The 23661-nt window shown below is 61.5% G+C and overlaps 1 long non-coding RNA gene across 1 annotated transcript in view; it reads left to right on the forward strand.

The window, feature by feature from the left end:
• Nucleotides 1-14906, forward strand: part of LOC148051826 (uncharacterized) — a 29380-nt gene extending 14474 nt beyond the window's left edge. The window contains exon 3 of the long non-coding RNA XR_015699444.1: nt 14654-14906. This is a non-coding gene — a long non-coding RNA (uncharacterized LOC148051826). The remainder of the gene's footprint in view (nt 1-14653) is intronic.
• The last annotated feature ends 8755 nt before the right edge of the window (nt 14907-23661 follow it).

Here is a 23661-nt window from a genome sequence, read left to right on the forward strand (position 1 = left end):
CCACCCGGAGCGATGCCCCGTCTACCCATCGTCTGGGTGGCCATCCCCAGCCCAGCTCAGCCACCTGCGGGGTGGGCAGAGGCTGCGTTAAACCCCCCCCACCCCCCCACCCCCGCTGAGCAAATGGCCGCAGGCAGAGAGAGGCGCTGCAAAGCGAACAGGCAAGCCTTTTAATGACGGAAAGAAGAAGCGGGGGGATGTGGGAGAGGGCTGGGGATGGAGCGGGTGGGTGCAGGTCCCTGCCTGCGCATCTGCTCTGTGCGTGGGTGGTAGGGGGGACGGTGCTGGAGCGGTGGCTTATGGGTAGCCGTAGGCGTCGGCTATCTGCATGTCGATCTCCCTCTGCACAAAAAACTGCAGCTGCCCCAGTGTCATCTGCAGGGCCGCCCGCTGCCGCTCCTCCTGGGCCAGCTTCTTGAGGCGCTCCCGCTCGGGCCGCTGCTCAGGCGTGATGGGCACGGACTCCTGCTGCTCCTCCAGCGGGGTGGGCCTAGCCCGGGGCCAGCGGGAGTCAGGTGGCAGCGCGGAGTCGGCGGGAGGGCGCGGCAGGCGCGGCGGCATGTGCAGCTGCTGCGGCAGCCCCTCCCGCGGGGTTTGGCCCCCCGTGGGCGAGAGGCGCAGCCAGCTGGGCCGCTTGGGTTTGGTGGCAGCCCCGGTGCGCGCCTTGCTGCTCGATGGCGCCGCCGGTGCCGTCTCCTTCTGGCCGTCAGCTGGGGCCTCGGAGGCAGCGGGCCCCTCGCCGGCTGTGGGGGCAGGGGGCAGGGGCCTGGGGACCTTGGGGGGCACGCTGGGGCCGGCCTGGGGCTCCGGCTGGGGCGGTTGGCGCACGGGCCCCACCGCCTTCCCCCTTTGCCCCAGCGGGTGGAAGCTTTGGATGGAGGCCAGCAGGTGGGCCCTCAGGTCGGAGCGGGGCGTCCTCGGCCCCCGCAGTGTTTTGGCCTGGAGCTTTTGCGCAGCAGCCTGTCGTGGGGTCGCATGGCGCGGGGATGCGTGCTGCGCGCCTTCTCGAGCAGCAGCGGGCGGGGTGGGCGGGTGGGCGGCGGGGGCGGGGCGCTTTGCCCCCCGGCGTCCCCAGGGCTTCTGGGTGGCTGGAGCACCGAGGCGGGCCCATTGGTGTCCTCAGATGCCCTGCGCTTGGTGGCGCCCGCTTGGTGCGCGCCGCTGCCCACCTGCTGCCCGCTGCCACCCGCCGCCTCGCCGTCCCTGTCCGGCTTCCCCTGCCGCGGGGTTTTGGAGTGTTTTGCCACGCGGCACACCACCACCTTCTTCTTCTTGGGCGGCATGTTGTCCCGCGGGGAGGTGTCTTGCGTCTTGGGGGTGCCGGCCGGCGCGGGGCGCTTGGCCTGCTTGCCGCCCGCCTTGCCCGATCTGGGCACCACCCGGCAGGAGGTGACGCCCGGCGGCAGCGGCAAGCAGGTCAAAAGCACGCGGGGCTGCCTCCGCAGCGCCTCCTGCACCTCTTGGTGGGGCTTCCTCTTGGGGTCCAGCGAGGGGGATGTCGGCAGCCCCGCCCAGGAGGGGTCGGCGTCCCCTAGCATGGCTGCCGCCGCTTGGTGCTGGGGGCAGTCGCCCTGCGCCCTGTCCTGCGGGAAGCTGGGGAGCCGGTTGAGGAAGGCGGTGCTGTCGGGGCCGCCGGGGCCATGGGGGTCGTCGGGGACATCGGGGGCGGTGGCCTCGCTGTCCCCCAGCATGGGCGCTGCCGCTGTCTCCTTGGCGCCGCCGCCCCTGCCCTGTACTCGGAGAGGTGAGGGAGGTTGATGAGGGAGGTGGTCAAGTCGGGGCCGTCGGGGCCATCGGGGACGGTGTCCTCGCTGTCCCCCATCCCCGCCACCACCGCTCGCTCCTTGGGGCAGCCGCCCTTCGGCACGTACTGGGAGAGGTCGGGGAGCTGGTGGAGCAAGGCGGTGAAGCTGGGGCTGTCGGAGATGTCAGGGATGGCCTCGGTGCCGTGCGCGGTTTGGAGGCAGGCGAGCGTCTCGTTGATGTTGGTGTCACCTGGCTGCTGAGGAAAGGCCTCGGCGAAGGTGTGTGGCCCCTGCTGGGACAGGTGCACGGGCTTCTGCAGGGCCGCCAGGGTGGTCACCGCTGCTGAAAAAGCAAACCAAGCCAAGGCAAGCCCGTGGCGCTGCAAGGTTTCCTGGGCGCGGGCCGCGCGCCCGCGGGCTCTGCCACCCGCAGCTGCTCACCTTTGGGGTTGGTGGTGGTTGTGCCGGTCGGCGGAGGCAGGGCAGGCTGGTGGGGGCTGGCAGCAGGGTGGCTGTCCTGGCTGGCCACCGCATCCTTCTTGAAGGCCCCTGGCGGCTTGTGGGCAGTGCGGGGCAGGGTGTGGAGCACAGGGGGGCCCTGCAGGCAGTGCTGAGGCGCGGGGCGGCGCGGTGGCGGGGGGCCGGGGCGGGCGGGGCCATGCAGCAGGCAGGAGCCTGTGGGGTAGAGGGGCTCCCCCTGGAGCACGGCCCACGGCCCCAGGCCCATGGGCTGGTGGGGCAGCAGCGTCCCCGTCAGCACCTGCTGTCCCCAGCCATAGGCAGGGGGACAGGGAGCAGGCCTGGTGGGGAGCTGCGCCCCGTGGGGGAGCTGCACCACGGGAGGGAGCTGCACCTGGTGGGGGAGCTGCACGAGACGGGGGAGCGGCGCCATCGGGAGGAGCTGCACCACGGGGGGAAGCGGCACCACGCCAGGGAGCTGCACGAGCTGGCCCGGGGCCCCCAGGGGCCCCGGCACCCCCTGCCAGACAGTGGCCTGGGCCGGCTGGGAGGTGACAGCGTGCACCCGAGCAGGCGCGCGGGACGGCGGCAGCCCTGGGCCAGAGGAGGGCAGCATGCTGGCAGTGCCCGGTGGCGGCATGGCCGGGGCGCTGGAGCTCCCGCTGGGCACCTCCGATGCCGTCGGCAGCCGGAGAGGGAACCTGTCTGTTGGGGGAAGCAGAGAGGAGCAATGGGGTGAGAGCTTGGCGGGCAGAGGCGGCTGGGGGGCTACCTGGAGGGCAGGAGCAGCGGGAGGAGCGGGAGCCTGCTGCTGTACCTGCCATGGCGCTTGGTCCGGGTGGGGTTTGTTGGGGGCAAGCAGCCCTCGTCTCCACGGCGCTCATTCCGCCGGCACCTGCTGCAGCCAGCCTTGCGCTGGGTTGATTTTTCCTACTGCAACAGCTGCCCATCTCAAGGACTGCCCATCCTGCCCAGGCTTTCCTGTCCCGAAGGATGGGTTCCCACCCCCACAAGGGTTTTTCATCCCAACGGTGGTTTGCCATCCGCATGATGGCTTCCCATCCCAAGGGTGCTTTCCCAGCCCCGGGATGGTGTCCTAGCCCAGCGGTTGCTGGCTCTCCGTCAGCCTGTCCCTGGCTTTTGGGGCCCTGGCTGCTGGGACCCTCAGGGCACGTTACCAAGAGTCCCGTCCTTAACCATTTCATCAACCAGCCTTTAGAGGATAAAAGTGTATTAGGTTGGTTTGTGGAGAGAGGGGGCGGGGGAGAGAGAGAGAGAGAGAGAGACGCGGAGTTCACGTGATCCCCTGCAATGTGAGGAGGTAGTGGAGTTTTCCTGGAGGCTGTGGTATTGCTCACGCTGAAGGAAAAGAAAGGACAGCACAGCCCGGCCCTGGAAAGAAGGACGTTGCTTCCGGGAAGCTTAGAGCTGTCCGTGACGGAGAAAGGATCCCCCGGGCCCAGCAAGATAACGGCAGCATCCTAGCCCCTCTGCCACGTCTTTGAAACCCTGCCGGCGTCGTCCGGCCTCAGAGATGAGGAACTGTAGCGAGACGGAGTACGGGGAGATGCGGCTCGGTAGACAAGCAGCAAGAATGCTGCAAAACTAGAGCTGCTTTGCAAAGTTGGCCTGTGATGAGGAGCGGGTAGCGTGGGTGGGAGTGATCAGTCAAGTGGTCTGGTCCCTGACCGAGTGAAGGGTCCAAGAACCCTGTGTAAAGGCACACTGGGGCTGCCCCAGTTGGGCTGGGACCCGGCACGTGCGTGAAAGAATCTTGGCCCCTGTATTTGGACCCTTTGCGTCCTAGCCTCTGGCCTCGGTCGGCACGGGCCGTTTGCGAGTTGCTGGTGAGAGCGGCTGAGGGCTGGCGTGTGGGCAGGGGTTTTTGGTGGATACGAGGTCCGGGCAGCGCCGGACGAGGCCATAGAGGGGGGCCGAGCGAGCCGTGCAGGCGTTGCAGCGGCAGCTGCGGGATCTCGGCACGCGAGCCTTGGCAGGCGACGGCCGCTGGCCGGCCACGGGGCGAGCTGCGTTTTGCGCGCTCAGGCTGTCTCTGCCTGGCCCCCTGGGGCGGCCGCGGCTCCTTGCCAGGGCCGGATCCAGCTGGCCGGCAGTGATGCTGGTGCTGGGGCGGTGCTGGTGCTGGCGGTAGCGGGGCGGTGATGCCGGTAGTGGGGCAGTGCTGGAGGCCTGCGTCCTCCCGGCGTTGGTGCGAATCAGTGTGGTTTCTCCCACGGGCGCCTGCCACCCGGAGCGATGCCCCGTCTACCCATCGTCTGGGTGGCCATCCCCAGCCCAGCTCAGCCACCCGCGGGGTGGGCAGAGGCTGCGTTAAACCCCCCCACCCCCCACCCCCGCTGAGCAAATGGCCGCAGGCAGAGAGAGGCGCTGCAAAGCGAACAGGCAAGCCTTTTAATGACGGAAAGAAGAAGCGGGGGGATGTGGGAGAGGGCTGGGGATGGAGCGGGTGGGTGCAGGTCCCTGCCTGCGCATCTGCTCTGTGCGTGGGTGGTAGGGGGGACGGTGCTGGAGCGGTGGCTTATGGGTAGCCGTAGGCGTCGGCTATCTGCATGTCGATCTCCCTCTGCACAAAAAACTGCAGCTGCCCCAGTGTCATCTGCAGGGCCGCCCGCTGCCGCTCCTCCTGGGCCAGCTTCTTGAGGCGCTCCCGCTCGGGCCGCTGCTCAGGCGTGATGGGCACGGACTCCTGCTGCTCCTCCAGCGGGGTGGGCCTAGCCCGGGGCCAGCGGGAGTCAGGCGGCAGCGCGGAGTCGGCGGGAGGGCGCGGCAGGCGCGGCGGCATGTGCAGCTGCTGCGGCAGCCCCTCCCGCGGGGTTTGGCCCCCCGTGGGCGAGAGGCGCAGCCAGCTGGGCCGCTTGGGTTTGGTGGCAGCCCCGGTGCGCGCCTTGCTGCTCGATGGCGCCGCCGGTGCCGTCTCCTTCTGGCCGTCAGCTGGGGCCTCGGAGGCAGCGGGCCCCTCGCCGGCTGTGGGGGCAGGGGGCAGGGGCCTGGGGACCTTGGGGGGCACGCTGGGGCCGGCCTGGGGCTCCGGCTGGGGCGGTTGGCGCACGGGCCCCACCGCCTTCACCCTTTGCCCCAGCGGGTGGAAGCTTTGGATGGAGGCCAGCAGGTGGGCCCTCAGGTCGGAGCGGGGCGTCCTCGGCCCCCGCAGTGTTTTGGCCTGGAGCTTTTGCGCAGCAGCCTGTCGTGGGGTCGCATGGCGCGGGGATGCGTGCTGCGCGCCTTCTCGAGCAGCAGCGGGCGGGGTGGGCGGGTGGGCGGCGGGGGCGGGGCGCTTTGCCCCCCGGCGTCCCCAGGGCTTCTGGGTGGCTGGAGCACCGAGGCGGGCCCATTGGTGTCCTCAGATGCCCTGCGCTTGGTGGCGCCCGCTTGGTGCGCGCCGCTGCCCACCTGCTGCCCGCTGCCACCCGCCGCCTCGCCGTCCCTGTCCGGCTTCCCCTGCCGCGGGGTTTTGGAGTGTTTTGCCACGCGGCACACCACCACCTTCTTCTTCTTGGGCGGCATGTTGTCCCGCGGGGAGGTGTCTTGCGTCTTGGGGGTGCCGGCCGGCGCGGGGCGCTTGGCCTGCTTGCCGCCCGCCTTGCCCGATCTGGGCACCACCCGGCAGGAGGTGACGCCCGGCGGCAGCGGCAAGCAGGTCAAAAGCACGCGGGGCTGCCTCCGCAGCGCCTCCTGCACCTCTTGGTGGGGCTTCCTCTTGGGGTCCAGCGAGGGGGATGTCGGCAGCCCCGCCCAGGAGGGGTCGGCGTCCCCTAGCATGGCTGCCGCCGCTTGGTGCTGGGGGCAGTTGCCCTGTGCCCTGTCCTGTGGGAAGCTGGGGAGCCGGTTGAGGAAGGCGGTGCTGTCGGGGCCGCCGGGGCCATGGGGGTCGTCGGGGACATCGGGGGCGGTGGCCTCGCTGTCCCCCATCATGGGCGCTGCCGCTGTCTCCTTGGTGCCGCCGCCCCCTGCCCTGTACTCGGAGAGGTGAGGGAGGTTGATGAGGGAGGTGGTCAAGTCGGGGCCGTCGGGGCCATCGGGGACGGTGTCCTCGCTGTCCCCCATCCCCGCCACCACCGCTCGCTCCTTGGGGCAGCCGCCCTTCGGCACGTACTGGGAGAGGTCGGGGAGCTGGTGGAGCAAGGCGGTGAAGCTGGGGCTGTCGGAGATGTCAGGGACGGCCTCGGTGCCGTGCGCGGTTTGGAGGCAGGCGAGCGTCTCGTTGATGTTGGTGTCACCTGGCTGCTGAGGAAAGGCCTCGGCGAAGGTGTGTGGCCCCTGCTGGGACAGGTGCACGGGCTTCTGCAGGGCCGCCAGGGTGGTCACCGCTGCTGAAAAAGCAAACCAAGCCAAGGCAAGCCCGTGGCGCTGCAAGGTTTCCTGGGCGCGGGCCGCGCGCCCGCGGGCTCTGCCACCCGCAGCTGCTCACCTTTGGGGTTGGTGGTGGTTGTGCCGGTCGGCGGAGGCAGGGCAGGCTGGTGGGGGCTGGCAGCAGGGTGGCTGTCCTGGCTGGCCACCGCATCCTTCTTGAAGGCCCCTGGCGGCTTGTGGGCAGTGCGGGGCAGGGTGTGGAGCACAGGGGGGCCCTGCAGGCAGTGCTGAGGCGCGGGGCGGCGCGGTGGCGGGGGGCCGGGGCGGGCGGGGCCATGCAGCAGGCAGGAGCCTGTGGGGTAGAGGGGCTCCCCCTGGAGCACGGCCCACGGCCCCAGGCCCATGGGCTGGTGGGGCAGCAGCGTCCCCGTCAGCACCTGCTGTCCCCAGCCATAGGCAGGGGGACAGGGAGCAGGCCTGGTGGGGAGCTGCGCCCCGTGGGGGAGCTGCACCACGGGAGGGAGCTGCACCTGGTGGGGGAGCTGCACGAGACGGGGGAGCGGCGCCATCGGGAGGAGCTGCACCACGGGGGAAGCGGCACCACGCCAGGGAGCTGCACGAGCTGGCCCGGGGCCCCCAGGGGCCCCGGCACCCCCTGCCAGACAGTGGCCTGGGCCGGCTGGGAGGTGACAGCGTGCACCCGAGCAGGCGCGCGGGACAGCGGCAGCCCTGGGCCAGAGGAGGGCAGCATGCTGGCAGTGCCCGGTGGCGGCATGGCCGGGGCGCTGGAGCTCCCGCTGGGCACCTCCGATGCCGTCGGCAGCCGGAGAGGGAACCTGTCTGTTGGGGGAAGCAGAGAGGAGCAATGGGGTGAGAGCTTGGCGGGCAGAGGCGGCTGGGGGGCTACCTGGAGGGCAGGAGCAGCGGGAGGAGCGGGAGCCTGCTGCTGTACCTGCCATGGCGCTTGGTCCGGGTGGGGTTTGTTGGGGGCAAGCAGCCCTCGTCTCCACGGCGCTCATTCCGCCGGCACCTGCTGCAGCCAGCCTTGCGCTGGGTTGATTTTTCCTACTGCAACAGCTGCCCATCTCAAGGACTGCCCATCCTGCCCAGGCTTTCCTGTCCCGAAGGATGGGTTCCCACCCCCACAAGGGTTTTTCATCCCAACGGTGGTTTGCCATCCGCATGATGGCTTCCCATCCCAAGGGTGCTTTCCCAGCCCCGGGATGGTGTCCTAGCCCAGCGGTTGCTGGCTCTCCGTCAGCCTGTCCCTGGCTTTTTGGGGCCCTGGCTGCTGGGACCCTCAGGGCACGTTACCAAGAGTCCCGTCCTTAACCATTTCATCAACCAGCCTTTAGAGGATAAAAGTGTATTAGGTTGGTTTGTGGAGAGAGGGGGCGGGGGAGAGAGAGAGAGAGAGAGAGAGACGCGGAGTTCACGTGATCCCCTGCAATGTGAGGAGGTAGTGGAGTTTTCCTGGAGGCTGTGGTATTGCTCACGCTGAAGGAAAAGAAAGGACAGCACAGCCCGGCCCTGGAAAGAAGGACGTTGCTTCCGGGAAGCTTAGAGCTGTCCGTGACGGAGAAAGGATCCCCCGGGCCCAGCAAGATAACGGCAGCATCCTAGCCCCTCTGCCACGTCTTTGAAACCCTGCCGGCGTCGTCCGGCCTCAGAGATGAGGAACTGTAGCGAGACGGAGTACGGGGAGATGCGGCTCGGTAGACAAGCAGCAAGAATGCTGCAAAACTAGAGCTGCTTTGCAAAGTTGGCCTGTGATGAGGAGCGGGTAGCGTGGGTGGGAGTGATCAGTCAAGTGGTCTGGTCCCTGACCGAGTGAAGGGTCCAAGAACCCTGTGTAAAGGCACACTGGGGCTGCCCCAGTTGGGCTGGGACCCGGCACGTGCGTGAAAGAATCTTGGCCCCTGTATTTGGACCCTTTGCGTCCTAGCCTCTGGCCTCGGTCGGCACGGGCCGTTTGCGAGTTGCTGGTGAGAGCGGCTGAGGGCTGGCGTGTGGGCAGGGGTTTTTGGTGGATACGAGGTCCGGGCAGCGCCGGACGAGGCCATAGAGGGGGGCCGAGCGAGCCGTGCAGGCGTTGCAGCGGCAGCTGCGGGATCTCGGCACGCGAGCCTTGGCAGGCGACGGCCGCTGGCCGGCCACGGGGCGAGCTGCGTTTTGCGCGCTCAGGCTGTCTCTGCCTGGCCCCCTGGGGCGGCCGCGGCTCCTTGCCAGGGCCGGATCCAGCTGGCCGGCAGTGATGCTGGTGCTGGGGCGGTGCTGGTGCTGGCGGTAGCGGGGCGGTGATGCCGGTAGTGGGGCAGTGCTGGAGGCCTGCGTCCTCCCGGCGTTGGTGCGAATCAGTGTGGTTTCTCCCACGGGCGCCTGCCACCCGGAGCGATGCCCCGTCTACCCATCGTCTGGGTGGCCATCCCCAGCCCAGCTCAGCCACCCGCGGGGTGGGCAGAGGCTGCGTTAAACCCCCCACCACCACCCCCACCCCCGCTGAGCAAATGGCCGCAGGCAGAGAGAGGCGCTGCAAAGCGAACAGGCAAGCCTTTTAATGACGGAAAGAAGAAGCGGGGGGATGTGGGAGAGGGCTGGGGATGGAGCGGGTGGGTGCAGGTCCCTGCCTGCGCATCTGCTCTGTGCGTGGGTGGTAGGGGGGACGGTGCTGGAGCGGTGGCTTATGGGTAGCCGTAGGCGTCGGCTATCTGCATGTCGATCTCCCTCTGCACAAAAAACTGCAGCTGCCCCAGTGTCATCTGCAGGGCCGCCCGCTGCCGCTCCTCCTGGGCCAGCTTCTTGAGGCGCTCCCGCTCGGGCCGCTGCTCAGGCGTGATGGGCACGGACTCCTCCTGCTCCTCCAGCGGGGTGGGCCTAGCCCGGGGCCAGCGGGAGTCAGGCGGCAGCGCGGAGTCGGCGGGAGGGCGCGGCAGGTGCGGCGGCATGTGCAGCTGCTGCGGCAGCCCCTCCCGCGGGGTTTGGCCCCCCGTGGGCGAGAGGCGCAGCCAGCTGGGCCGCTTGGGTTTGGTGGCAGCCCCGGTGCGCGCCTTGCTGCTCGATGGCGCCGCCGGTGCCGTCTCCTTCTGGCCGTCAGCTGGGGCCTCGGAGGCAGCGGGCCCCTCGCCGGCTGTGGGGGCAGGGGGCAGGGGCCTGGGGACCTTGGGGGGCACGCTGGGGCCGGCCTGGGGCTCCGGCTGGGGCGGTTGGCGCACGGGCCCCACCGCCTTCACCCTTTGCCCCAGCGGGTGGAAGCTTTGGATGGAGGCCAGCAGGTGGGCCCTCAGGTCGGAGCGGGGCGTCCTCGGCCCCCGCAGTGTTTTGGCCTGGACCTTTTTGCGCAGCAGCCTGTCGTGGGGTCGCATGGCGCGGGGATGCGTGCTGCGCGCCTTCTCGAGCAGCAGCGGGCGGGGTGGGCGGGTGGGCGGCGGGGGGGGGGCGCTGTGCCCCCCGGCGTCCCCAGGGCTTCTGGGTGGCTGGAGCACCGAGGCGGGCCCATTGGTGTCCTCAGATGCCCTGCGCTTGGTGCCGCCCGCTTGGTGCGCGCCGCTGCCCACCTGCTGCCCGCTGCCACCCGCCGCCTCGCCGTCCCTGTCCGGCTTCCCCTGCCGCGGGGTTTTGGAGTGTTTTGCCACGCGGCACACCACCACCTTCTTCTTCTTGGGCGGCATGTTGTCCCGCGGGGAGGTGTCTTGCGTCTTGGGGGTGCCGGCCGGCGCGGGGCGCTTGGCCTGCTTGCCGCCCGCCTTGCCCGATCTGGGCACCACCCGGCAGGAGGTGACGCCCGGCGGCAGCGGCAAGCAGGTCAAAAGCACGCGGGGCTGCCTCCGCAGCGCCTCCTGCACCTCTTGGTGGGGCTTCCTCTTGGGGTCCAGCGAGGGGGATGTCGGCAGCCCCGCCCAGGAGGGGTCGGCGTCCCCTAGCATGGCTGCCGCCGCTTGGTGCTGGGGGCAGTCGCCCTGCGCCCTGTCCTGCGGGAAGCTGGGGATCCGGTTGAGGAAGGCGGTGCTGTCGGGGCCGCCGGGGCCATGGGGGTCGTCGGGGACATCGGGGGCGGTGGCCTCGCTGTCCCCCAGCATGGGCGCTGCCGCTGTCTCCTTGGTGCCGCCGCCCCCTGCCCTGTACTCGGAGAGGTGAGGGAGGTTGATGAGGGAGGTGGTCAAGTCGGGGCCGTCGGGGCCATCGGGGACGGTGTCCTCGCTGTCCCCCATCCCCGCCACCACCGCTCGCTCCTTGGGGCAGCCGCCCTTCGGCACGTACTGGGAGAGGTCGGGGAGCTGGTGGAGCAAGGCGGTGAAGCTGGGGCTGTCGGAGATGTCAGGGACGGCCTCGGTGCCGTGCGCGGTTTGGAGGCAGGCGAGCGTCTTGTTGATGTTGGTGTCACCTGGCTGCTGAGGAAAGGCCTCGGCGAAGGTGTGTGGCCCCTGCTGGGACAGGTGCGCGGGCTTCTGCAGGGCCGCCAGGGTGGTCACCGCTGCTGAAAAAGCAAACCAAGCCAAGGCAAGCCCGTGGCGCTGCAAGGTTTCCTGGGCGCGGGCCGCGCGCCCGCGGGCTCTGCCACCCGCAGCTGCTCACCTTTGGGCTTGGTGGTGGTTGTGCCGGTCGGCGGAGGCAGGGCAGGCTGGTGGGGGCTGGCAGCAGGGTGGCTGTCCTGGCTGGCCACCGCATCCTTCTTGAAGGCCCCTGGCGGCTTGTGGGCAGTGCGGGGCAGGGTGTGGAGCACAGGGGGGCCCTGCAGGCAGTGCTGAGGCGCGGGGCGGCGCGGTGGCGGGGGGCCGGGGCGGGCGGGGCCATGCAGCAGGCAGGAGCCTGTGGGGTAGAGGGGCTCCCCCTGGAGCACGGCCCACGGCCCCAGGCCCATGGGCTGGTGGGGCAGCAGCGTCCCCGTCAGCACCTGCTGTCCCCAGCCATAGGCAGGGGGACAGGGAGCAGGCCTGGTGGGGAGCTGCGCCCCGTGGGGGAGCTGCACCACGGGAGGGAGCTGCACCTGGTGGGGGAGCTGCACGAGACGGGGGAGCGGCGCCATCGGGAGGAGCTGCACCACGAGGGGAAGCGGCACCACGCCAGGGAGCTGCACGAGCTGGCCCGGGGCCCCCAGGGGCCCCGGCACCCCCTGCCAGACAGTGGCCTGGGCCGGCTGGGAGGTGACAGCGTGCACCCGAGCAGGCGCGCGGGACAGCGGCAGCCCTGGGCCAGAGGAGGGCAGCATGCTGGCAGTGCCCGGTGGCGGCATGGCCGGGGCGCTGGAGCTCCCGCTGGGCACCTCCGATGCCGTCGGCAGCCGGAGAGGGAACCTGTCTGTTGGGGGAAGCAGAGAGGAGCAATGGGGTGAGAGCTTGGCGGGCAGAGGCGGCTGGGGGGCTACCTGGAGGGCAGGAGCAGCGGGAGGAGCGGGAGCCTGCTGCTGTACCTGCCATGGCGCTTGGTCCGGGTGGGGTTTGTTGGGGGCAAGCAGCCCTCGTCTCCACGGCGCTCATTCCGCCGGCACCTGCTGCAGCCAGCCTTGCGCTGGGTTGATTTTTCCTACTGCAACAGCTGCCCATCTCAAGGACTGCCCATCCTGCCCAGGCTTTCCTGTCCCGAAGGATGGGTTCCCACCCCCACAAGGGTTTTTCATCCCAACGGTGGTTTGCCATCCGCATGATGGCTTCCCATCCCAAGGGTGCTTTCCCAGCCCCGGGATGGTGTCCTAGCCCAGCGGTTGCTGGCTCTCCGTCAGCCTGTCCCTGGCTTTTTGGGGCCCTGGCTGCTGGGACCCTCAGGGCACGTTACCAAGAGTCCCGTCCTTAACCATTTCATCAACCAGCCTTTAGAGGATAAAAGTGTATTAGGTTGGTTTGTGGAGAGAGGGGGCGGGGGAGAGAGAGAGAGAGAGAGAGACGCGGAGTTCACGTGATCCCCTGCAATGTGAGGAGGTAGTGGAGTTTTCCTGGAGGCTGTGGTATTGCTCACGCTGAAGGAAAAGAAAGGACAGCACAGCCCGGCCCTGGAAAGAAGGACGTTGCTTCCGGGAAGCTTAGAGCTGTCCGTGACGGAGAAAGGATCCCCCGGGCCCAGCAAGATACCGGCAGCATCCTAGCCCCTCTGCCACGTCTTTGAAACCCTGCCGGCGTCGTCCGGCCTCAGAGATGAGGAACTGTAGCGAGACGGAGTACGGGGAGATGCGGCTCGGTAGACAAGCAGCAAGAATGCTGCAAAACTAGAGCTGCTTTGCAAAGTTGGCCTGTGATGAGGAGCGGGTAGCGTGGGTGGGAGTGATCAGTCAAGTGGTCTGGTCCCTGACCGAGTGAAGGGTCCAAGAACCCTGTGTAAAGGCACACTGGGGCTGCCCCAGTTGGGCTGGGACCCGGCACGTGCGTGAAAGAATCTTGGCCCCTGTATTTGGACCCTTTGCGTCCTAGCCTCTGGCCTCGGTCGGCACGGGCCGTTTGCGAGTTGCTGGTGAGAGCGGCTGAGGGCTGGCGTGTGGGCAGGGGTTTTTGGTGGATACGAGGTCCGGGCAGCGCCGGACGAGGCCATAGAGGGGGGCCGAGCGAGCCGTGCAGGCGTTGCAGCGGCAGCTGCGGGATCTCGGCACGCGAGCCTTGGCAGGCGACGGCCGCTGGCCGGCCACGGGGCGAGCTGCGTTTTGCGCGCTCAGGCTGCCTCTGCCTGGCCCCCTGGGGCAGCCGCGGCTCCTTGCCAGGGCCGGATCCAGCTGGCCGGCAGTGATGCTGGTGCTGGGGCGGTGCTGGTGCTGGCGGTAGCGGGGCGGTGATGCCGGTAGTGGGGCAGTGCTGGAGGCCTGCGTCCTCCCGGCGTTGGTGCGAATCAGTGTGGTTTCTCCCACGGGCGCCTGCCACCCGGAGCGATGCCCCGTCTACCCATCGTCTGGGTGGCCATCCCCAGCCCAGCTCAGCCACCCGCGGGGTGGGCAGAGGCTGCGTTAAACCCCCCCCACCCCCACCCCCCGCTGAGCAAATGGCCGCAGGCAGAGAGAGGCGCTGCAAAGCGAACAGGCAAGCCTTTTAATGACGGAAAGAAGAAGCGGGGGGATGTGGGAGAGGGCTGGGGATGGAGCGGGTGGGTGCAGGTCCCTGCCTGCGCATCTGCTCTGTGCGTGGGTGGTAGGGGGGACGGTGCTGGAGCGGTGGCTTATGGGTAGCCGTAGGCGTCGGCTATCTGCATGTCGATCTCCCTCTGCACAAAAAACTGCAGCTGCCCCAGTGTCATCTGCAGGGCCGCCCGCTGCCGCTCCTCCTGGGCCAGCTTCTTGAGGCGCTCCCGCTCGGGCCGCTGCTCAGGCGTGATGGGCACGGACTCCTCCTGCTCCTCCAGCGGGGTGGGCCTAGCCCGGGGCCAGCCGGAGTCAGGCGGCAGCGCGGAGTCGGCGGGAGGGCGCGGCAGGCGCGGCGGCATGTGCAGCTGCTGCGGCAGCCCCTCCCGCGGGGTTTGGCCCCCCGTGGGCGAGAGGCGCAGCCAGCTGGGCCGCTTGGGTTTGGTGGCAGCCCCGGTGCGTGCCTTGCTGCTCGATGGCGCCGCCGGTGCCGTCTCCTTCTGGCCGTCAGCTGGGGCCTCGGAGGCAGCGGGCCCCTCGCCGGCTGTCGGGGCAGGGGGCAGGGGCCTGGGGACCTTGGGGGGCACGCTGGGGCCGGCCTGGGGCTCCGGCTGGGGCGGTTGGCGCACGGGCCCCACCGCCTTCACCCTTTGCCCCAGCGGGTGGAAGCTTTGGATGGAGGCCAGCAGGTGGGCCCTCAGGTCGGAGCGGGGCGTCCTCGGCCCCCGCAGTGTTTTGGCCTGGACCTTTTTGCGCAGCAGCCTGTCGTGGGGTCGCATGGCGCGGGGATGCGTGCTGCGCGCCTTCTCGACCAGCAGCGGGCGGGGTGGGCGGGGTGCTTTGCCCCCCGGCGTCCCCAGGGCTTCTGGGTGGCTGGAGCACCGAGGCGGGCCCATTGGTGTCCTCAGATGCCCTGCGCTTGGTGCCGCCCGCTTGGTGCGCGCCGCTGCCCACCTGCTGCCCACCTGTGGGCAGAGGCTGTGTTTAACCTCCCCCCCCCCCCCCCATCGCCTTTATAGAACCGTTATGAAATGCGGTTTTGTCTCGACATTGCCGCTGTAGCACTATCCAGCGTTGTGCTTCGAGAAAGCCCTCTTCTCCACAGTTTTGAGAAAAACAACCTCGTGCACCTGCGCAGGGACTAAAGGCGCGGAAAGAGCAGAGGCGGGAGCAGTATGTCCGTGAGAAACCGCACGTACGCATTTGTGATCCGCGCATGCGTGAGAGCCCCTATATAAGGAGCACACGTGCCCCTCGGCGGGGGCGGCGGCGGCGGCGTGCGCGACCACTCCTTCCGTTCCTGCACCCTCAAGGCCCCCCCTCGCCTCCATCCCTGACGAAGCCTGAGGCCACCAAAGACCCAGCGGAAGATCATCGGACTCGGAGTGGTGGTGATAAACTCCTTCTTCTCTCTCTCTCTCTCTCCCCCCTATTCTTTTCCTCTCCTCCCTTGCCCTCCCTCCTCCCTCCGTTCTCTTCTCCCCTCAAATAAAAGTAAAAGGTTGTACGACATCTGACCGATTCCAGCGTCTTAATCTCGTCCCTGGGATCGTATTGAAACCTCCCCCGACATTGGATCGGAACAGATTCCTAAAAACTTACTAACTTGCTGGACCACTTGTGATATGAAATGTGGTCCCTTGTCAGAGGACATTGCCTCTGGTTCTCCAAATCTAGGAATAACTTCCTTTAACAGAATTCTTTTTACCTCTCGGGCTTTATTTGTTCTGCAAGGGAAGGCTTCAGGCCACCCAGAAAAAGGGTCAGTTAATACTAGCAAATACCTATATCCCCCTTTTCTGGGGAGTTCCGAGAAATCTATCTGCCAGTTTTGACCTGGAACATTTCCTTTGCTGATATTTCCAAATTTCACACGGTTTTCTACTTTTGGGTTGTTCTTTAAGCATACTTCACATCTATTAACTACAGTCTTTAGAGTCTGATAGAAATTTCTAGCTACAATTTGCTTAAGAAGAGAGTTGGTTAAGGTTTCAGTTCCCCAATGAGTTTTGTCGTGCTCTGTTTTTATAAGTTCCCATAATATGCTAAAGGGAACTATTATTCTGTTATCTTTCAGCAGTGCCCATCCTGATGGGCTGATTTCAGCTCCTAAGTTAGTCATCAGCTTTTGATCCTTTTCGTCACATTCAATTGTTTCAGGTGGTGGCAAAGATTTTTCAGGAATGATGCTTAATACCTCACCTTGTTCTGCAGCTCGCCTGCCCTTGTAATCAGCCAATTTCCCACTTCCCTGTCAGTGTTACCTTTCTGATGTCCTTTGCAGTGCATAATTGCCACTGCTGACAGAAGTTGTACAACATCTAAAAGTCGCAAAATTCGGTCAGCACGTTTTATACCTTTCCCTTGAGCAGTCAAGAGTCCTCGTTCCTTCCAAATTGCTCCATGGGCATGGACTGCACCCAAGGCATATTTTGAATCCGTCCAGATATTTACTCGCAGCCCTTCGGCCAGCTCCAACGCTCTCCCTAGGGCAACTATTTCATTTCAGCTCGTTGTGCAGATGTGCCCTTAGGGAGTGACTTCGCTTCCACCAGTCGCTCTGTGGTGGTTCCAGCACATCCTGCCATTCGAACTCCGTTCTTTACGAAACTGCTCCCATCAGTATACCCCGTTCGGTCGGCTTCCTCCAGTGGCTCCTCCTTCAGGTCTGCTCTGCTTGCATATACGGTTTCTATAGTTTCTATACAATCATGCACGACGGTCTCCATTTCCTGTTCATCACTTAAAATGGAAGCAGGGTTGATAATTGTAGATGTAACGATTTCCATATCATCCTGTTCCATCCAAACTGCTTGATATGTCAAGAATCTTGATAGTGAAAGCCAGGGTCCCCCTTTTTGTTCTAAAACGGAGGTTACAGTGTGGGAAGTGTGCACAATCATCTTTTGTCCCAAAGGAAATTTTTGAGCTTCTTGGACAATCAAAACAACGGCGGCCACTGCCCAAAGGCATCCCGGCCATCCTTTGCTTACTTCATCCAATTGTTTAGAGAAGTACGCTACAGCTCATTTATAAGGACCCAGCTCCTGGGCCAGAATTCCCAGAGCCACTCCTTGCCTTTCATACGAGAACAGCCAGAGAGGTTTCGTTCCATCTGGTAGGCCCAAAGCTGGAGCTTTCATTACCTCCAATTTCAGTTCCTTGAATGCCCTCTCAGCTTCATCAGTCCACAGTAATTGTGTCTGGCTATTTTCAACAGTTCATACAGAGGTTTAACCAAAAGTCCATAATTAGAGATCCATAACCGGCACCAACCTGTCATTCCCAAAAGGGTTCGAAGCTCTTTTACCGTGTTGGGTTCTGGAGTTCTGCAGATAGCTTCCTTTCGGTCATTCCCGAGCTGTCTTTGTCCCTTAGAAATCACGAATCCCAGGTATATCACTTCCTTCTTCAAGATTTGGGCTTTCTGTAATGAGACTCGATAACCGCTTAATCCCAGAAAGTTCAACAAGCTCACAGTCCGTTCCTTACACTCTTCATCCTTTTCTGTGCCTATTAATGTATCATCCACATACGGCAAAAGAATCCCGTTTCCTGGGGGCCTCTCCCAGGTCTCTAATTCCTTAGCTAATTGATTTCCAAAAATGGTAGGGCTGTTTTTAAATCCTTGGGGTAACACTGTCCAGGTCAGTTGGGTTTTTCGTCCTGTATCAGGGTTTTCCCATTCAAAGGCAAATAAATTGCAGCTTTCTGGAGCCAAGGTAAGGCAAAAGAATGCATCCTTTAAATCTAATACAGTAAACCACTGAGAGTACAGGGGTTTGCCACTACTGGATACAAATCTTCACCTATTTGATTTATTGCCCGCAAATCTTGCCCCAATGGATAAGTTTTGCCGTCAGGCTTTTTGACAGGCAGCATGGGAGTGTTATATTCTGAAGAGCATTCAGTTAATAGTCCAAATTTTATAAACTCTTCTATAATACTTTGTACCCCTCGCCTATCTTCCAATTTCAAGGGGTATTGCTTTATCTTAACAGGTCGTGCCCCTCCTTTGAGTTTAACAACAACCAATTCACCATTTTTAGCCTTTCCAGGCATTCCTGAGGCCCACGCTCCTGGGTATACCTGGTCTTTTATTTCTTGTGTAATTTCTTCTTCTTTAATTTGGGGTCAGTAAGAACCAAACTTAAAATTTCAGTCTGGTTTTCATCTGGTATTTTAAATTCAGTTTCCCCGTTTCTAAATTTTATTTCGGCATTTAGTTGTTCTAATAGGTCTCTCCCCAGCAATGGTCTAGGAGCCTCAGGCAGGTGGAGAAATTTGTGAATCCCCACACTCTTCCCAATTCTAAATTTTAATGGTCTCAAGAAAAAAACCTTTTCAACCTGCCCAGTTGCTCCCACAACATGAACATTTTGTTTACTTAGAGGTAACAAGGTTTGATTCAATACAGAGAATGTGGCTAACGGAGCCACTATCTCCTTTCCCAGTTTCCTTCTGTCCTCCCCTCCCCATTCCGATATACTCTCCACGCTTCCTCCAGCAACTTTTCTAAATTCCTTATGTCTGGTTCCCTACGTTTCTCAAGTTTCTTTCTGATACCATTAGTGGATTGTCCCAGAAACAGAGATACCAGCTGCTGTGTGGCAGCTTCTGACTAGTAGTAAATCTTCTCACAGCAGCCCATAAGCGATCTAAAAGCTCCGTGGGCGTTTCAGTCTGCCCCTGCTTGACAGCATACAGAGCCGACCAGTTACCTGCCTTTGGGATCGCATGTTCTATTCCAAATTTGATCCAGGTTCAGTATCGTTGCAATCAAACAGTACGGAGCTGGATCATTAGGGTCCCAACCTGGGTCCCTGGAGGGCGCATGATCTTCAGCTGTGCCCTGTAAAACTCGTCCCTCAGTCTGTGTTTCTACAGGAGCTCGGGCTGCCTTTAATACAAGCTGCTTCTCAGGTTCAGTCCTAGCATCTAGCATAAGATCCACATCTTTCCAATCCGGGTCCAAGTTCTTAGTAATCCACTCAAACCTTTTCGCAGCCCCACTTGGGTCCTCCCTGTACCTCTTCACTGCATCCTTCCACTTATCCACATCATCCATCCGGAAAGGCACTTCTCTTCCGCCTTTCTGGGTTTCTCTTTCACCTTCCAACACCTCTGTCCAATACTACATGCTGAACAACATCGCTTCAACTTCCCGAACTCTTTCTGGTTTTCCTTTTCCAAAGCCAACACCATGGGATCTTGGGGAGCAAAATTAAAACCACAATCTTTCTGCCACTCGGGGTGATTTCGAAGGGTGAAAACGTATCCACATACAGAGCTTCGTCCCATTTTCCCTCCCTCCTTAAAAATAACAGAGGAGTTGCAGCAAGGCATTAGACTTCAGAGTCCCATTCAAAGGCCACTTTTCTTCATCATCTAATTTATACAATGGCCATCACTGATTACAATACTTAATTAGAGTTTTCTTATTCACATTTCCTGCAGGAGGACCCCCTATGCCCTTCCAGTGATATAAAATGCAACCTAACAGAGATTTCTTTGGTATCTCTTTACTTTGTTGTGACCCTCCCATTTTATTGGTCCCAGTTCTCTCCTGTATTCCCGCAGTATTTTAACAGTTAGTTCCACCGTCCACACTTTACCACTTAGAGGGTTACAGAATTACTGTTTTACATCCATACAATCTTTTTCTTTTGCTTCGTCCATCTCCGGCCGTTTCCCTTGTGGGACAAGGAAACCACGGATCAGGACTCCGCACTCACTTTGTACTAAGAGTACGTCTCATTCACGCACGCACAGGATGGTATAGACACTTTTGAGAACAAAAACGCTCACATACCAATACAATGAACAAAAATCCTAAAAGCAAACACAGAGCAACTACTTGTCCTTGTAACATGCCAAACACAATCCCAAAACCAAATAACCGAGTTCCAAAGCCAAGATCCAATGTATCCAAATGCAAGTGTTCCAAATGAGCACCGAAGTGCTCCCAAGTGTATACCTTTAAGGCGCTAGCAGCCCGGTATACTCCACCAAGTGTGAACCACTCACGGCTTACAGGGGTTTCCAACAAATGCCTAGTCCCAAACCAAATTTAAGAAAGAATACCTTTTTCTGAAGATGGTCCTTATCTGCTCCCGCAGTGATCCGATTCAGAGAAGGAGTCCCTCCGGAAATTTTCCGGGGGTACCCTAGGGAATCCCGTTCTCAACGGGTCCTGCAGCCAAACAGAGAGGGTCCCACCTGGGTCGCCAAAACTGATACAAACATTCACGGGTGCTTCTCCTCACAGTCTGAATCTCCCCAAGGGAGAAACCGAGGATTCAGAGAGTCCCTGAAATGAAACTCAATATCAATGAAGTCACTATTAAGCAGGTATTCTTTATTGCAGCGCTGGGCAGCACTGGGGATTCTCCACCATAAGCGCTCCAACGATTTGGTAGACCTTCAGAGATTATATACTATAAAGTCCTACATATTCACAGAAATTCCAAGAAATCATTTACATGAACATGAGAATTCCTGGAGCTCATTAACATATGCAAATGTCCGATCTGCATGCACAGTCGTCTCCCGTGGTGGTCTTCAAGTGCTCTTTGGGAGTCTTCAGATGAAGGCTCGTAGTCTTCTTCACTGTGTTCGCTGACCGACCCTTGCTTCTCTGCAAACTCAGTCCTAGGATCACCTAAACGGTGTCCTTCAAGGCTGTTGCCATTCTTTTGTGACTTCCTATCTTCCATGCATTTCTTCTCCCAAGGCCCAGTTGTCTGAGATGGGATTATCCCGGAGCCCCCTTATCTTACAACCATTCTAACTACACTCTAAATCACATAGGCCTTTCTTTTGTTTAGTTAAGTGATTAAGATATGTAAAATATCTTCCTTGCCCCTAGGCTTTCATTCTTTCAGGAAGCATTTTCATGCAGTAGTTTTGTCTACCTTGGCTTTAACCCTTTCAGGGGTGCTGGCCCCGAGGCAGTCCCTGGGCCCAGGAGGCTCAGGGGGCTGTCCCTGCCCTTGCTGGCCATGCACCGGGCACAGCTGCTGGGCGTCCCGCTAAATACAGCTGGACATTCAGACTGCGTCGTGAAGGCTCTTTGTACCATAGCCATTCATTTGGTTGTGGGGATGCCAGAGGTGAAAGCAAGGCTTTGGGTTCCCTCTGCGTGAACTGTGCAGAGCCGTAGAGCACGTGCAGGATGGCCTCGCCGCTCCTGACCGATGCACCAAGGGACATTTGCTACTCCCCTGCTTATGGTGAGGTCTTCTTCTGGGAAAGAAGTCCCAAATTGTTTTCTCTTCTTGACCCTCTTTTTCCTTGCACTCAAGAGCTTTTCTCCTCCTTTGGCCTTCACCCTCAAGACCTTTCCTGAAAGTGACGGCAGCCCTCTCAGCCTTTGTCTTGCTCCTGCTAGTCGTCTTCACCTCAGCTAGATAGTCCTGAAGGATCCCTGGAGGTCCCTGCCAACTCAACCCTTCTCTTCTCTTCTCTTCTCTTCTCTTCTCTTCTCTTCTCTTCTCTTCTCTTCTCTTCTCTTCTCTTCTCTTCTCTTCTCTTCTCTTCTCTTCTCTTCTCTTCTCTTCTCTTCTCTTCTCTTCTCTTCTCTTCTCTTCTCTTCTCTTCTCTTCTCTTCTCTTCTCTTCTCTTCTCTTCTCTTCTCTTCTCTTCTTCTCTTCTCTTCTCTTCTCTTCTCTTCTCTTCTCTTCTCTTCTCTTCTCTTCTCTTCTCTTCTCTTCTTCTCTTCTCTTCTCTTCTCTTCTCTTCTCTTCTCTTCTCTTCTCTTCTCTTCTCTTCTCTTCTCTTCTCTTCTCTTCTCTTCTCTTCTCTTCTCTTCTCTTCTTCTTCTCTTCTCTTCTCTTCTTCTTCTCTTCTCTTCTCTTCTCTTCTCTTCTCTTCTCTTCTCTTCTCTCTTCTTCTCTTCTCTTCTCTTCTCTTCTCTTCTCTTCTCTTCTCTTCTCTTCTCTTCTCTTCTCTTCTCTTCTCTTCTCTTCTCTTCTCTTCTCTTCTCTTCCCTGCACTCACGATGAGGCGCATAGCAAGGAGACCACTCTTTGCCTGAAATGCCAGGGGGTTTACAGCTGCAGAAACACTTTTGAGGACACAAATCAAAAGGGATACAAGTAGACACAGGATTTTATTTTAGCTTACTTGATTTTACTTTATTTTATTTTCTGTCTTCTTATGTTGGTTTATGTTATTTTAGTTTAGTTTCTTTCATGTGATGGTATTGTATTTGATTTTATTAAATTTTCTTTGGGTTTAATTTTTATTATTTTATTTTATGTTGGTTAATCTTACTTTACTTTACCTTGCCTTATACGTTTTTATTTTATTTTGTTGTTTTCTTTTCCTATTACTTAATTTTATCTGATTTTATCTGAGGCTATTTTGCTGAATCTCTTTCAGAGCCGATGCTCACAAGCATTAACACAATGCGCCTGTGTAGCCAGGAGCAGGCTGATGTGTTCTTCAGTGTAGTTGGAAAAATCATGCCCTGCAGTGTGGCAAAGGAAAGCCGCAGAAAGGAGCAGCAGGAATACGGGCCAAGCAGTCCCTCGTTTCTCAACAGTGCAGAAGAACTTGAAGAAGGAGGATGGGTGCCGACCACGCCCAGCAAGGTAGAAGAAGAAGAGGGGTGTGGTGCCCTGGGGTATTCTCACAAGTAGGACACGTGTCGATGACAAGCACACCTTTTGCCTTCCAAAACTTGCTCCGCTGTGCTTCTTGGCCAGGGAGGCAGGAAAAGCGCTCTCCTGCTTGGATCGCATGCAGGGAGAGCTGAAAAGCGGCAGCTGCGGAGGGCGCAGCAAGCCTGGAGCCCTTCCAAGCACAGGCTGTTTTGCACAAGCAAGAACACCTCGGGAAACGGAGCCAAGGCAAGAGCAGAGCTCGCTCCTGCTCCAAACCTGCAATGGGCAAAAGAGCCAGGGAGCGCCAGGGCACGAGCGGCGCCTCGGAGGTGCAAGAGCAGCAGGCAAGAGCTGAGCCCAAAGGGCCCAGAGGAGCCCTGACAAGGGGCTGCGCTCAATGCTGTTAGAGAGGAGAAGCAGCAACCCCCCGGGGGCCACCCTGGGCGTCCGCCCTGCGAGTCTAGAAAGCGTCCCCCCCCAGCATGCGGGGCACAAGGGCCACCTTCGTGGAGCAGGAGCAGCAGGCACCTAGCCAAAATGGCCCAAAGGAGCCCTGGCAAGGGGCCGTGCTCAGTGCTGCAGAGGAAGGCAAAAACCCCCGGGGACCAGTGCCAGTCTCTCCCGGGGGAAAATTCCTTCCGGACCCCAGCGCCGCCGGCGACCGGCTATTCCCTGAGCACGTGAGCAAGACCTGCCTCCTCGGCCCACAGGCTGCTCACGCCTCCCAGGAGATGCTCAAGCCCGATTCTCCCTCCACCTGCTGCCACCTCAGGGCCTTCCCAGAGGGGCAAAACGCCCGCGGCCTGATCCATCGGGGGGGCAACGATCCTTCCTGCGCCTGGCAAGGCACCAGTGGCTGCTCCAAAGCACCGGGACCCCCGCCAACATCTCTGCATCCCATTCCTCACGGCTGCTGCCACTGGCTCCGCAGGGGATGAGGACGGCGAGCTCTGCAGTGCTCTTCAAGAAGGCATTCCCTTGCTCTTGCCACTGCTAGCCAGCTGAAAAGGCCAGCCAGCCTCGGGAACCTCCACGTGTTGGTGGTTCTTCTCGTCTCCTGCAGCCTCGGCCAGCCTCCTCCGGCCTTCCTCCCTCCGCCCTCGCCAAGTAATTCCACCGCCTCCTCAAGGACTTCCTCTCGCACTTCGTCTTCGGGCTGCCCCCAGGCCAGCTATGGCAGCGGGCCGCGGGAGCGTGCTGCCTTTTATACTGTCCCGGGGCATGGTGACTGCTGCGTTGCCGGGTGGTGGCACTGTGACACGGGGGGGACGGGGCCCCCCCTGCGCAGCCCCGCCCGCCGGCCCTCCGCCCAGCATCCTTCCCAGGAAGGCCTTTGGGCTGCTGGCCCCGAGGCAGTCCCTGGGCCCAGGAGGCTCAGGGGGCTGTCCCTGCCCTTGCTGGCCATGCACCGGGCACAGCTGCTGGGCGTCCCGCTAAATACAGCTGGACATTCAGACTGCGTCGTGAAGGCTCTTTGTACCATAGCCATTCATTTGGTTGTGGGGAT

Source organism: Nipponia nippon, unplaced genomic scaffold (genome assembly GCF_047370975.1).
Source record: "Nipponia nippon isolate SJK-2023a ecotype South Korea unplaced genomic scaffold, ASM4737097v1 scaffold_53, whole genome shotgun sequence".
Lineage (NCBI taxonomy): Eukaryota > Metazoa > Chordata > Aves > Pelecaniformes > Threskiornithidae > Nipponia > Nipponia nippon.